This window comes from Melopsittacus undulatus, chromosome 5, assembly GCF_012275295.1.
Source record: "Melopsittacus undulatus isolate bMelUnd1 chromosome 5, bMelUnd1.mat.Z, whole genome shotgun sequence".
Classification (NCBI taxonomy): Eukaryota; Metazoa; Chordata; class Aves; order Psittaciformes; family Psittaculidae; genus Melopsittacus; species Melopsittacus undulatus.
The window spans coordinates 78,250,482-78,263,135 of record NC_047531.1 but is presented as its reverse complement, the minus strand read 5'-3'; the positions used below and the strand labels follow the sequence as shown (position 1 = coordinate 78,263,135).

Genomic DNA, 12,654 nt, shown 5'->3' with positions numbered 1-12,654 from the left:
GCTGCTGCTGCTCGCATTCCTGCTGCAAGGGCCTCCCCTTCAGACGGCCTTTGCCAGAGCACAACTTTTGAAAACACTGCGAATAGGAGCTGCTGCTTTTTTTTTTCCTCCCCTCTTCTTTATTTAACCCTCCTCTTCCACCGTTTTAGAAGGGAGCTCGTTTTCCGTCTCTCCTGTGCTGTGCTCGGCTGTACTGTATATCGCAATGCTGAGGTTAAAGCGCCAAGTATTTTCCCCTCCGCTGATCCTTTTTTCTCTTTCCCCTCTCTCTCTCTTCCCTCCGTTAAAGGAATTGATTTCTTTGACCAAGGGATGAATCGGGCTTTGCTAGTTTGTATGCTGCGAGAATGAAGGCTTTTATTTGTGATTTTCTTCCCCCGAGTATCAGTGCACAGTGCTGCTTACAGAGCAAGCCTCTCACTCTGGCTGGCTTTCTCTTTCTCTTTAATACAAATATATTTCTAATGGCTTTAGGTATCTGCGCCATGTGAAATAGTGTGGATGATATCCCTCCAAACCCCTTGTAATCTGACCATGCCTGAAATGGAAATATGGGGGGGGCAGGCAGGGGATTGGGGAGGGGATAGGGGGTGCACAAGCTGTTTCGTCCTTGCAAACCTCTCCCCCCTCTTTCTCTGCTGAGGAGGGAAAAGGGGATGTGCAGTAAAATGCCGTCTCTGGGACAGGTGCCAGCTCCTAGACAAAAGAAGTAAAATAGGCGGTAAAGGGGGAGTCGGGGGGGGGGGGGGGGGGGGGGGGGAAGGGGGGGTGTGGAAATTAATAGCCAACGAAAATAGGAATTGAAAGTCTCCGAGAGCCTGCACTGGCGAAAGTGGTGGTGCCTGACTGGCCTTTTTGCTGAATATTTGCTTAGCGATGGGTGGAAAGGAGAAAGTTGCGGCATACTTTTTATTCTCGTCTTCTCTGCAGGCGTTCGACAGCGTGAAGGAAGGGTGGAGGGTGCCTTCTTTCTTTATTTTTTTTCCTCCTCTCTTCTTCTTTTCCCTCCTTTCTACTGAATTATTCATAGTGTCAGTGGTGAAGCCAGGACTATTAGCATGCATCAGACATGCTGTTTGTCTGTTTGCTAACATTCTTCATTCAAGACTTGTTAACTACCAGACAAGCTTAACACGCTTCTTTTTTTCCCCTCCCCTCCTCTCTTCCTCCGTCTCTCTCTCTCTCTCTTCGCCTTCCCTCCCTCCTTCCCTCCCTCCCCTCGCCCCTTCCCTTCCTTTCCCTTCCTTTCCTTTCCCTTCCCTTCCCTCGCAGCCGCCCATTGTTGCCGCCGGGCGCTGGCAGCCGGGGGCAGTTGCGGCCGGAGCGGGCGGAGGAGCGGCCGCCGGTTGCTAGGTAAGGACCGCCTTCCCCTCCTCTCCTAGGCCTGCGTGCACTTGCAAGGGCGAGAAATGCCACAGAGCTCGCTCAGTGCCTTCTGCCTGCTTTTCTAGGAGGCTGCAGAGCTGCAAGGTGAACACCAGCACCACCAGCACATCGGCGGCTCCCCGGGGCTGGCTCCCCACCCTGCACAGGGTAAGCTGCTTTCCCACCGCTTCCCCGCTCCCCCCTTGACGGGCACCCACCAGCATTTCGTGGTTGTGTACCGCTACGATGGCATGAGCTGCCAGTAATTATCAAGTAAGGAAATTAAGTTTCAGAAACTACGTGGGTATCGGCAGATTGACTCGTGACTGCCTATTAATTTCTGATTAACCAGTAGTAGGTTACCAGCCCGGCAAGGTTTAGGCTCATTCAGGTTGATCGCTTGCTGGCTATTAGGGATGTGATATACTAATATTTGCTATTGTTGCTGTTTTTTAGGTTCTCTTCTCCCTCTCTATCAAGTCTGCCCCTCCCTTCGCTAGTCTGTTTAAAAGCAGCAAGCTTCATTTTCTTAGCAGACAAAGGTCGATCACAGCTTTTATTTCTGAATGCAAATGTTCTAGGACTTGTGCCAGTCTTGCCTTCATTGATTACAATATAGCTTCTTTCTTCAGTGGCATTTCCCCCCCTTCCTTCCCCTCCTCCCCCCTTTTTTTTCCCCCTATATTTTATTTTAAATAGAAGGAAGCTCAGGAAAAGAAAGTTGGGTGGTGCAAGTTGTTATATTTATTTAATATTTCACTATGTTTGAAACACCCATGTGCAGAGCAGCTCTAATGCAGCTGCTAGCAAGTACATAGGGATTTATGCCATTTGTGTGTGTGTATACACAAGGGTACATGTTCTCATTGCTCAACTAATATTTTTTAAGATAACTATGTGATGATCTTTGGTAATTGTATCGCATTACAGTTTCCTGATTGTTTTAGCAATGTGAATGCGGGCATAAATATTTTCAGGATTCATACAGGGGAATTTTAATACCTGTAATTGCTCAGGATTACTTTATAATTAACATTTTTTGTCATGTATTTTTAGAATACTATTTTTCATGGCCTTTAAAGGTCTATAAGTGCCAAAAGTGCATTTTCTTTATCTTTTACGTGTGCGCACGGGCACATGCTCACACGCACTCCCACACTCTTTCTCTTGCTCTTCGGGTGTTAAGGAAGGAATTTATTTTAAGTATAATACTTAAATATTAGAATAATACCATTTATAGATCAGAGTAACATGTGGATGTAGATGTACTGAGTTAGGCACAATTTGGCAGTTAGTTGTACACTTAAGATTTATTACTACTATGAAATTGCCAGACCTATTATAATACTTACTTTGTACTCTTTATATAGACAAGTGCATGTGTAAATTCAAGTATCTGGAAATAAATAAGTTTTGAAGACAGTTTATGAGGAAGCTAGGCTTTTCATATGTATTTGTAAAACAAAATGCTTTCCTCTACACTGAAAAAAAGGGAATGCTTTTGTAAAACATTTCATTCTTTTTCCTTTAATTTTATTTATATCCAGGAATGAAATTAAATATCAAAACAAATCCAAATAAGTTTGGTTGTTTGTGGTGGGTTTTTTTGATTTTATTTTTTTTGGGTTTTTTTTTTCTCCATGAAAAAAAGAAACCCTCAAAAATAATTAGGAAATACCTAGTGGCTGGTACAAAAATAGTTTTTAAACTCAGGCCATTGACAGCATTGTATCAAAACCATCTCCATATTGGCAATGCATTTGAACTGTTTTATGGCAACATAAACTGAAAAACAACTCATAACTTTAAGTAGTAAAGCAGCCTTTATTGGCTGATCAAGCTCAAAGTAAGCAGAGAATGCTCTAGTGAACTCTATAGATTAAGACGGGACTTCAGGAACGTATGGCTTGGTGAATAACTGAAATTAGTTTCTTCAAAGTGATTTTTGGAGGCCTTAGTAGCTGCACAGTGCAAGGCAAATAAACTATTAGTTGAGGATTCTAACTTGTAGTTATTGGTATAAAATCATAAACTGAGATTTCAGAGTATATTTTTTATTGGTATACAATCACAGAGATTTCGGAGTACTCAGTGATATTGCTCCCCTAATGATGCTGTTTAGATAAAGAGAATATTTTTTTTTTCTTAAGTTGCAATGCTTGTTGGGGTTGTTTTGTTGCTGAGGACTAGCACTTAAAGGAATATAAAATTGCTTCGGGTGTATTAGTTCATTATCTTGTGGTGGCTTGCTGGAAATGATCGCTGTGAAAGTAAAAGAAGCAGAATTACTTTGTTACTGGTTTATTTCACAGTGAGGATTTCTGTAAGCATGCTGAAAATGAACACAGTGCATAAAGATCACGTGTGTGTTAATTGAGGAAGGATTAAAATCTGTTCATTAGATTGGTGAACTCCAGGTTTTAAATTTAGAATTAGTTTTAGTCTGTAACTTGAAATATAACTGCTGATAGAAACATTCAGCTCCTCAGATGAATGCCTTCAGGAATTATGCACGTGAGCTTGAGCATTTACATTTTGAAAGCATTTGGTGTGGGACTGCCAAGATTCTCATACAAAATGTTTGGTGCATGGAATGAAAAATTAAAAGCATAGTCTTTCTCCCTTACCTGCATCTTCCAAATGGATTTTTGTCCTCCAAAAGGATATTTAAGATATTGCAGAGAAATGAACAGTAGATTCTTAACCTCCCACCTATCTTGACTAAAAATATGGCTTTTACCAAAAGATACTAATGCAGAGAAAGAGGGGAGCACAAGGGAAAGGTGCATGTGTTCTAGGCCTGTGAGTAATACACAGTGCTCAACAGAGAGCAGTGTTACGTGCAAGGCAGAGAGCAGCGTTTTACACAAATAGGTGGGTTACAATGTGATGGTTACTTTCAGAGATAATAAATGGGATGTGTGGCCTCCTTATTCAGGTTAAACTTTTTGAAATTAATTGGAATTTTGCTTGGATGATGCGCCAGCTTTGAATCAGGTTAAGGGAGATTTTATTGTGGGTAAAGGAGAGGCTTAAAAGAGGAGATAGCAGAAAGGGAAAGGAGATGGAGCAGGAGTTACCACTTTCAGATGTGGGTGCAGTCTGGAGTTCTCATCTTCATTGAATATAGAAGGTAACTTAAGACTGTGATGAGGCTGGATTATATTTTGTATGTCTGTATTGGTACAGCACTGCCTTCTGTTATGTGCTAAGTAGTCATAAACATTTTGTAACAGGTAAGGAGAAAGAAAAGGAGTGGAAGGAATGCCTTGTTTCATCCAGTTTACTTTGGGGATTTTTTTTTACTTGTGGGGGGGGTGATGTAATTCAGTGTTTCAGCAGCTCCCTTGCAGGCAGAATGGTTTCACTGTAATCGGCCTTCGCCCATGTGCCACATGGCAGTACAAAACTCGGCAGGGCCTTGCACCTTGTACGGCAGCATTCAAAGTCTTCTATGCACATGGGTGCTCAGGGCATGGGCAGGCCTGTGATTGTGACACCTTCCCTCAAGCAAATGAAAATAGGCTTGAATTAGGCAGTTTTCCTGCAAACTGGGTCAGTTGCACTCATCTTGAAACTGGTGCAGGTAATCAGCCCTCCCACCCTCTCCCCCTGCAGTGGCAGTTGTTGTGGAGGTCTAATACACATATATAAATAACAAAGCAACACTGCCATGTAGTTTTGATTTTGATTTATGGCTGAATACGTCTGAGAAGAAAAAAAAACTAATTTAGAAATATGACTGCGTGTCTTTGTTTCTCAGATAAGACATACTATAGAACATGTTTCTTCATAGCTACATATGTGTTCATATAGGATGCGTGTTTTTACAATGCATTTGATTTTTGCAAAGGTTGGTATTAATTTATTCAGTGTGTATGCAGCTAGTTAGACTTCTGATTGCAGCCAGAAGACAGGAAGTTGAAATCCCTGTGGCCAGCACAATAGACGTTCATAAGTAGAGTGATCCCAGTAGATATAAAATGGCGGGCTAGATGTTTTCAGTGCACATACACTTCTGCAAGTCCTGAGTTAATACTGCTGTAAATGGTACTGTGTAAAACCATATTTGTTTACTCATTTGACTCCATGCCTGATCCACAATAGGATGAATTCTGTTGAGTTTGATGGACTTTGGAGCAATCTTCCCCTACTCGCAGAGTCACTAACGTAGTGTGTCTGCACATTTGTGGAATTGCTAATAAATCTGGCCTGTAACTCCTTGCTAGAGAACAAACTGATCTGTGATTTTCCTAGGAATGATGTAGAAATCTGTCCACAGGTATTCCAGCCCTTATGTACAATGTTTTAAATCTGCTAGTGAGCCCAATAATTGTAGGATTTCATTAAAATTTTACTTATGATCTCCAAAATAGCACATAATTCTGTTTAAGATACCTTGATTTATAGGTAGGTATGCAGGAATAAAATACCTGGGATCAGGCCCTTTGTAGCCTCTTTTAAAAAGATATACTGTCAAATGTGAGGTCTCATAATTTTGAGTTGCCCTTTGTAAAAAAGTCTTTTTTTCACAGAAGATTAGTGTTACCACTTATTTAGTAGTTATACACTCTTCTCTCTTGCATGCATTTGAAATTTCTTATGCCATACCTCTGGAAACAAAGGATCTGATCCAAAGGCCTCTGAAGGCGACGGGGATTTTTCCATTGACTTCAAATGGGATTTGGATTAAGCTTATATACATAATAGTTTGCAATAATGATCTGACTGCTATAGTGGTTTTCAGGGCCTGCCATTAAAACTTCATAAAACTCACAGAAATTGTGCAGGCATAATACTCAAAAATACATGTCTAAGCATTGATCATGTTCTGTTGGCTTTTCTTTTTAATTTTTTTTTAAAGGTGTATGGGGGAGGGTTCTAAAGAGCTTCATCTCACTGAGGCTCCAAATCAGAGTTTTAGGAATAAAAAAAGAGTGAATGTGTCTTCCATATTTGGTATGTAGCTGACACATTACCTTATACATTCTTTATTTAAATTAGGGCAGTCTTTTTGGAAGAAGTCTATAAATTTAAGATGGCAATGTACCACTTACTTAGTTTTACACACATAAGTTTAAATTAACCTCAATCGTCTTATCCTATTATCTGCCAAGGAAAACATTTAACTCTCTCTGAAGTTTTGAAGTGATCTGCTCTTTTCAAACTTGTTAAAACACAAATAGAAAAGTAAATTGCTTTGGATACTGATTGAAGACTATGGGAAAGGGAAAGAAGAGGAGCTAAAGAAATCTGAATGTGTTATTATAATAGCCAATATACCTTTATTAAATATTAATTAACTAATCATTTTCTGTAGCTTTGATTGATTGTGTTTGAATTGCTTACTGATATTTTGCAACAATTTAAATCTGAGGTATACTTAGTATGTTGCACATGTATTCGAATACCTGCATATAGATATGTTTCCTGTGGCATTCATTCAGCTCCTGAAATTCTTTTGTCAGTGTAAGCAGACATTTCTAGTAGGAGAAGGCAACTTCAATTTTAATAACAAAAGAGTTCACGTGGTTTTATAACTACAGACACAAATATTTTTAAAGTGTCATATTAGAAAAAAATAGCATTTTTTGAAACTGGTCTAGATGTCTTTATTTTTTTTTTTAGGTAAATTAAAAAATAGGAAAGTGAACTGGAAACAGTTGCTCTCAGGAGCTAGAAAACAAGCAGCAGCATCAAGTCTGTTTCTTTTAAAGTGGTGGGGGCAGATGGTGGCACTGAGTAGCTTGGAGAAATACATGATAGCATTTCTGTGTTTTACAACCATGGTAGGCCAAGATACTTCACCCTGAAGTTAATTCATCAGAGAGACGTCAGTTTAGGGTTCCTGTAAAGGAGATAGTCATACTTAACACTGATTTATTTATTTTCTTTTTTTCAACACAAGTTACATTATTCTTTCTTGTACATTGTTCATAGCAACTGGTCTTGCAGAGTCACAATAGAATAGGTGATAGAAAAGACTTTGCTCTGCTAGAAGATAAAGCTGTAGAGGAATCAGTTTGTATTTTAATCTGCAAGATGTATTAACCATAAAGAAGTTTCAAATATTTGTAGTGGTTTAGATGGGCAGTTGTTTCAGCTCAGGAAATACTGTATGTTGGTGAACACAAAACTTTGACATGACTTTTAAATGCATTTGCAATTTTTCACAATTAGTCTTGCTGTTTATTGGAAATCAGTGTGCAGAAGCGTAGGAAAGCTATTTAATTGCATCCGAGAGATTTTGATCACTGTATTTGTTTTGCTGCCCATACACAAAGAGCTCTGGTATATTTACTTCTACTTTTGTGTATACAGCAAGTATTATTTTCAAAAGATTCTGCTCTTTGACAAATATTTGTTTTTCTTTTTTCTGTTTTGATATTTGTTCTTCTCTCTGGTTGCAGATTTTTTTTCCCCTTTCTTTTAAGAAAAGAGAATATTTACAATATTTTTGTTACCTTTGGCAGATGAGATGCATTGTGTTATTTGCCTATAGGAAAGAAAACAGTATATCCAGACCCTGAGTTAGAGGAAAGTCTTCCACAGGTATTAGAGTTTTGTATTATACTCTCAACTAAAGTAACACTAGTATAAAAACCTGATACAGGAAGTCTGAACTCGAATGACTCTTAAAGTGCATTTAAAGAACGCTGCATTCTGCATGACCTTATGTACTTATGCAGTTAGCTTTTTCACCTTCTTACTTTGTCTGATTTAATCCAAGGAGAGTCAGATTCTTGCTTTCTTGTTTTAAGGAATACAGCATTAGTATGATTCCTACTTCAGTATGCATATATGAATTACAGGGTGCCATGGGAAGGAATTGATCATATTATCCCCAAATGAATGGAAACTTACAGGCCCAAAGGGCATGCACATATAAATTTTGCTGCAGGAGCTCATTGTGGAGTTTGGTTTTGTTTTTAATTCAGTGTGAAATACAGGGATTTTTTGGTTGCTTAGTTATTATATGAATAACCATTTACATTTTTAAATCTATTAGTAACTGCTTTTAAAAAATAGTTTTTCAACTCAGTCTGTTATGAAGATAGTTACCAGTTTTTAATTGAAGGTTATACATTTCCCATTCTATAATTAATATAGAAGGAGGAATTAACGTGATCACATGGAAATTTTGTTTCTTAAATGGAGATTTACATTGATGGATTGAAGGTTTAAGGTGCAGATTTACATTTAAATTACATATTACATGACATTTACATTTTAAATGATACTAAAACAATTATTTCTACTGTCTCCTTTGTGCCTTCTGAATCTCTGTATAACATTATTTCATTTAAAGTATAACACACTCTACTATATATATATTTCACATGTGATCAGAGTGTATTTTTCTATGGATGCACTCCTAGTTGACAAAAATGAAGTTGAACATGTAATGTTCACATTTACACATTTAAGGTACTATTTAGTATTTTATTTAGAGTGGAAATTACTTACTCCTCTGTAACACAAAATGTTCTCACGGGGTGCTGTTTAACATGGTGAAAGTGGTATCCATCAGATGCTTGGGGTTTTTTTTTGCCCTAAAATGCTTTCAGGAGTCAGAACTCAGAGCGTTATTTAAGGCAAGCAGCTAAGGAATAGCACTTGGCTGCAGATGCAGCCAGCTGGCAACAGGGTGGTCTAGAGTTTGTAGAAGTGGAGGGCTGATCTGGGAGAGAAAAGCAAACTGAAGAGTAATTGTACCTGTTGTACAGAGCAGGCCAGTCTGGAAGTCAGGAGTGACAGCAAAGTAATTGTAACTTAATGATGATACTTTCATGCTTATGGAAGGTACTGTATATGCATACATGTATTTGCTGGTGAATATTTTGTCAGTCTGTGACACTGTAGTCCACATCTTGCAATCAGTTTTAGCAAGTTCGAAGAACTTTATGAGCATAATTCTCTTCCCAAAATAGATTTATTTACACTGTCAGTTGGATGTAGCCGATTTGCACCCATATAAGGTTCTGGGTTGGATGCTAAAACACTAAAATTCCATTATTATTAAAATAATTGCTTCAAACCTTTTAACTTTCCATGCCTGCCCCCCTGAATACATGAAAGGGTAAACACCCGCTTGGTGGTGGATTGAACTTGACACAGAAAGAGGGAAGTGTGAGTGAGCCAGTATGAAATCCCTGCATTTTGTAACTTTTCGTGTCATCCGTGTGTTCCTCCTGAGATACATTCTAACCTAAAATTAAGATTAATTCAAGTTTCAGCAGGAAGAGCTAATAAGCTTCCACAGATCAGCCTGTGAAAAAACAGGCCTATGCCTTAACAGTGTATCTTGGTTTTAAAGTAGCAAATAGTGGAAGAACAAATTAAAAAGTCTCACAGCTCTATTAACATCAAGGGATCAAGCTGAAAAATTACTTTGCCAGCTCACTGTACTCATACAGACTTTGTTACAGCTCCGTATGAGCATATTCGAAAAATGCTTATAATGAAAATTTTTATCTGGGCAATCAGTGCCTGCGTTTCACTTTGCTGTCCAGTGGGTATTACTTCTAATAGCAGTTAAAGAAAGTAAACCATTCTTTACAAACTGAATTTCACCTCTGCAGAGGACTAGTTCAAGGCCTACATAGAGTTTAAGAACCATTCAGACCACTTCAGATAGCACACAGCTTTTTTCTGTCCATTGTGTACTGTCCTTTATGTACAGCTACTGCTGTAGAGACCACTGGGGGAAATAGTGGGTACAAAGAATAGGTTTTATTGTGACATCTGAAGTCTCAAGAGTTTAGTTAGTCACTCTTTTATCTTTTAATATAATATCCTTTAATTTATAAAATATGCAGCTTAGACATGCTATTGTCCAGAAATTGGGCCTTGATGAAGTATTCATATGTGGCAGTACTGGTGCCCATGTCTGGGAAAATAAGTAAGAAGTTGGGAGGTTCTTTTACACTGAGCCTTGGGTGTAACAGTAAGAGCCTCTTCAAGTTTCCTCCCTTTTGAGTTTGCATCAGCACCTCCCTGTGTAAGCTGGCAATAACTCTGATGTTGCCTGTGAGATTTCTTCAGTAAGAAACTGTTGATGTTTGAATAAACCATGCACATCGCACATGTGGAGAACACTGAGCTGAGAAGGGAGAGTTCACAGACTGTTTTGAAATGCAGTGCCTGCAGAATTTGAGGGGTTAAATACGGCTTTGCACAAGACAGCATCTCATAGTCTAGATCTGTGATGTACCTGCTGTTCTAGTCCTTCACTTCCTTTGGATGGAGACTTTCACTCTTACCTTGAGAGGAGCTGATTCTCCTGCCTTCCCAAATTCAGTAGCATTTGCTACCAAAATGGAAGGGGTTGTGCTCCCTGCTTACTTGCCATTAGGTATCTTTCATCACCACCCTCTTGTAAATGTGTCGGTCTGTTTTTTGCCCCAGTAGGAATATGCTATGAAATTGCCTGGTCTTCCAGTTTGGGATTCTGCTGTCCAAAAATTAAAATCCAGTTTCTTGACAGCATCTTAAGATTGTATGGGAAAGTTAATTTGATCATTGACTGGAAAAAAAAACCCAACAAAAACAACCCCAAACTCAAACCAAACCCCCCAGACCTTTACAGGATACTAAACAACTAAAACTTAGAAATCTTAACGTTTTATGTGCTCCCTGCAGAATAGAAAACTGGGAGGGAACTTCTGAAAATAAAGACATTGACATATTTTGAATCTTCTGTTTGCTGTTGTTTTTTTGTTTGTTTGTTTTGTTGGGTTTTTTCCTCTCTCTGACAATTGTATTCTTTCTATACTGTTGCTGGCCCGAATGAAATTGAGTTTAGGACTGATTTCTTTTTACAGCAGCCTGTCCTCTGTACTAAGAGTTTAGTTTCTAGAAGACAGGCAAGTGTGCCTGGTTCATGCAGCACTTGCATTGTGTAGCAAATCACAGTCAGCTCAAGTGAGCAGGCTTTCTCAGTCACCCTGTCTATAATTTTCACTTGCATCAAGGGCACGGCTACACTGGAGAGTGCCCCAGACACACACGTGATGCACAGAGCTGGGAAGCAGACAAGGGTTTTACTGAGCTCAAAGAGCCACACTGGTTCCACCATGTGGACAGCTTCAAGCCAGCTATAGCTGTGCTGCTTGAGTTGCTGAGAAGGCCAACTGTGTTTTAATGAATACTGTAAAAACTGTGGGTTTGGTTTTTTGTTGGTTTTTTTTTTCGTGTTGTTTTCAACATCTCCCCTCCCCCCCCCCCCCCCCCCCCCCCCCCCCCCCCCCCCCCCCCCCCCCCCCCGCGGTTTTTAGTAAATGTGCCTGTGACAATCACATTCTGCAGATGCTTATGCATAGGACTTTTGCATCCACTGGTAGTCCCAGAGTGTTGCTTCCATATCCTCCCTCTTCTCCTCCCATCTGCAGCAGGTAAAGGCTGTGTAAAATCAGTGCTTTGACCCAAATGTGGAAATACAGAAGACCTAAAGTGAGAGTTTTCTGAAATGTTTCCTAGTAATGCTCTGCCTAATTTGAGAGCTTTATAGCCTCATTATTAGTGGCGCTGAAAATCTTAAGGTGAGTACTGCCAGGCCCCAAGTATGTTCTAGTGCTTGCATTTAGGTGTCTCCAACTGGCTCATGAGTGCTTCTGATAACCAGTCTTCTTATATTCTCATTACCTGCAGCGTGAGAAGAGTTCCAGTCCAAGATGTGTGTAGGTGTCCTGAACACGGAGGAGTATGAGATAGCCAGGGTAGATAGTTTCCCTCTTCAGTTTAGAGTGTCAGTTGGAGTCAAATGGGAGATGTTTGTCTGATAAACCTGAAAAGAAAAAGGGACAAATGTTCTAGCTTTGATGGTGAATTTGGGCAGGGCTTGTAACTGGTACCTGTCTTTGGCTGATGCTCAGCTGAGAGAGGAAGATAAAATGAGATGCTCCCCTTCTGCTCAGTAAGCAGTCTGCTCAAAATGATCAGCAAGTTTCAGCAAACTGAAACAAAGACCTGGTATCATATTATGACTCAGATGAACTGATGTGTTTTGAATGTACTTTTGGAGAAACAGAGGTGTTGATTGCTCTGGAAGTTCATTGTTGGAGAGAATGAGATCTGCAAGTACATTAGAAATTTCATTAGGAAGAAAATCAATAGCAAAACACTGTTTCAACCTATAATCTCAGTAATTTGCATCTAAAAATCTAATCCTTCTCAGAGGTGAAAACTTTTCTATTGACATTTTATTGAAGCATAGTATTTGAATAGTAAGTCAGTGTTGGGAAGACTTCTGGTTTGTTTTTTTAAGAAGCCCTTCCAGTAACTCCCAAA

At 39.4% G+C, this 12,654-nt stretch overlaps 1 long non-coding RNA gene across 2 annotated transcripts in view; it reads left to right on the top strand.

Moving 5' to 3' along the window:
• The first annotated feature begins 839 nt into the window (after nucleotides 1-839).
• Nucleotides 840-12,654, top strand: part of LOC115946330 (uncharacterized) — a 97,049-nt gene continuing 85,234 nt past the window's right edge. For both annotated transcript variants that reach the window (XR_004549622.1, XR_004549623.1), the window contains exons 1-2: nucleotides 840-1,353; nucleotides 1,452-1,533. This is a non-coding gene — a long non-coding RNA (uncharacterized lncRNA). The remainder of the gene's footprint in view (nucleotides 1,354-1,451; nucleotides 1,534-12,654) is intronic.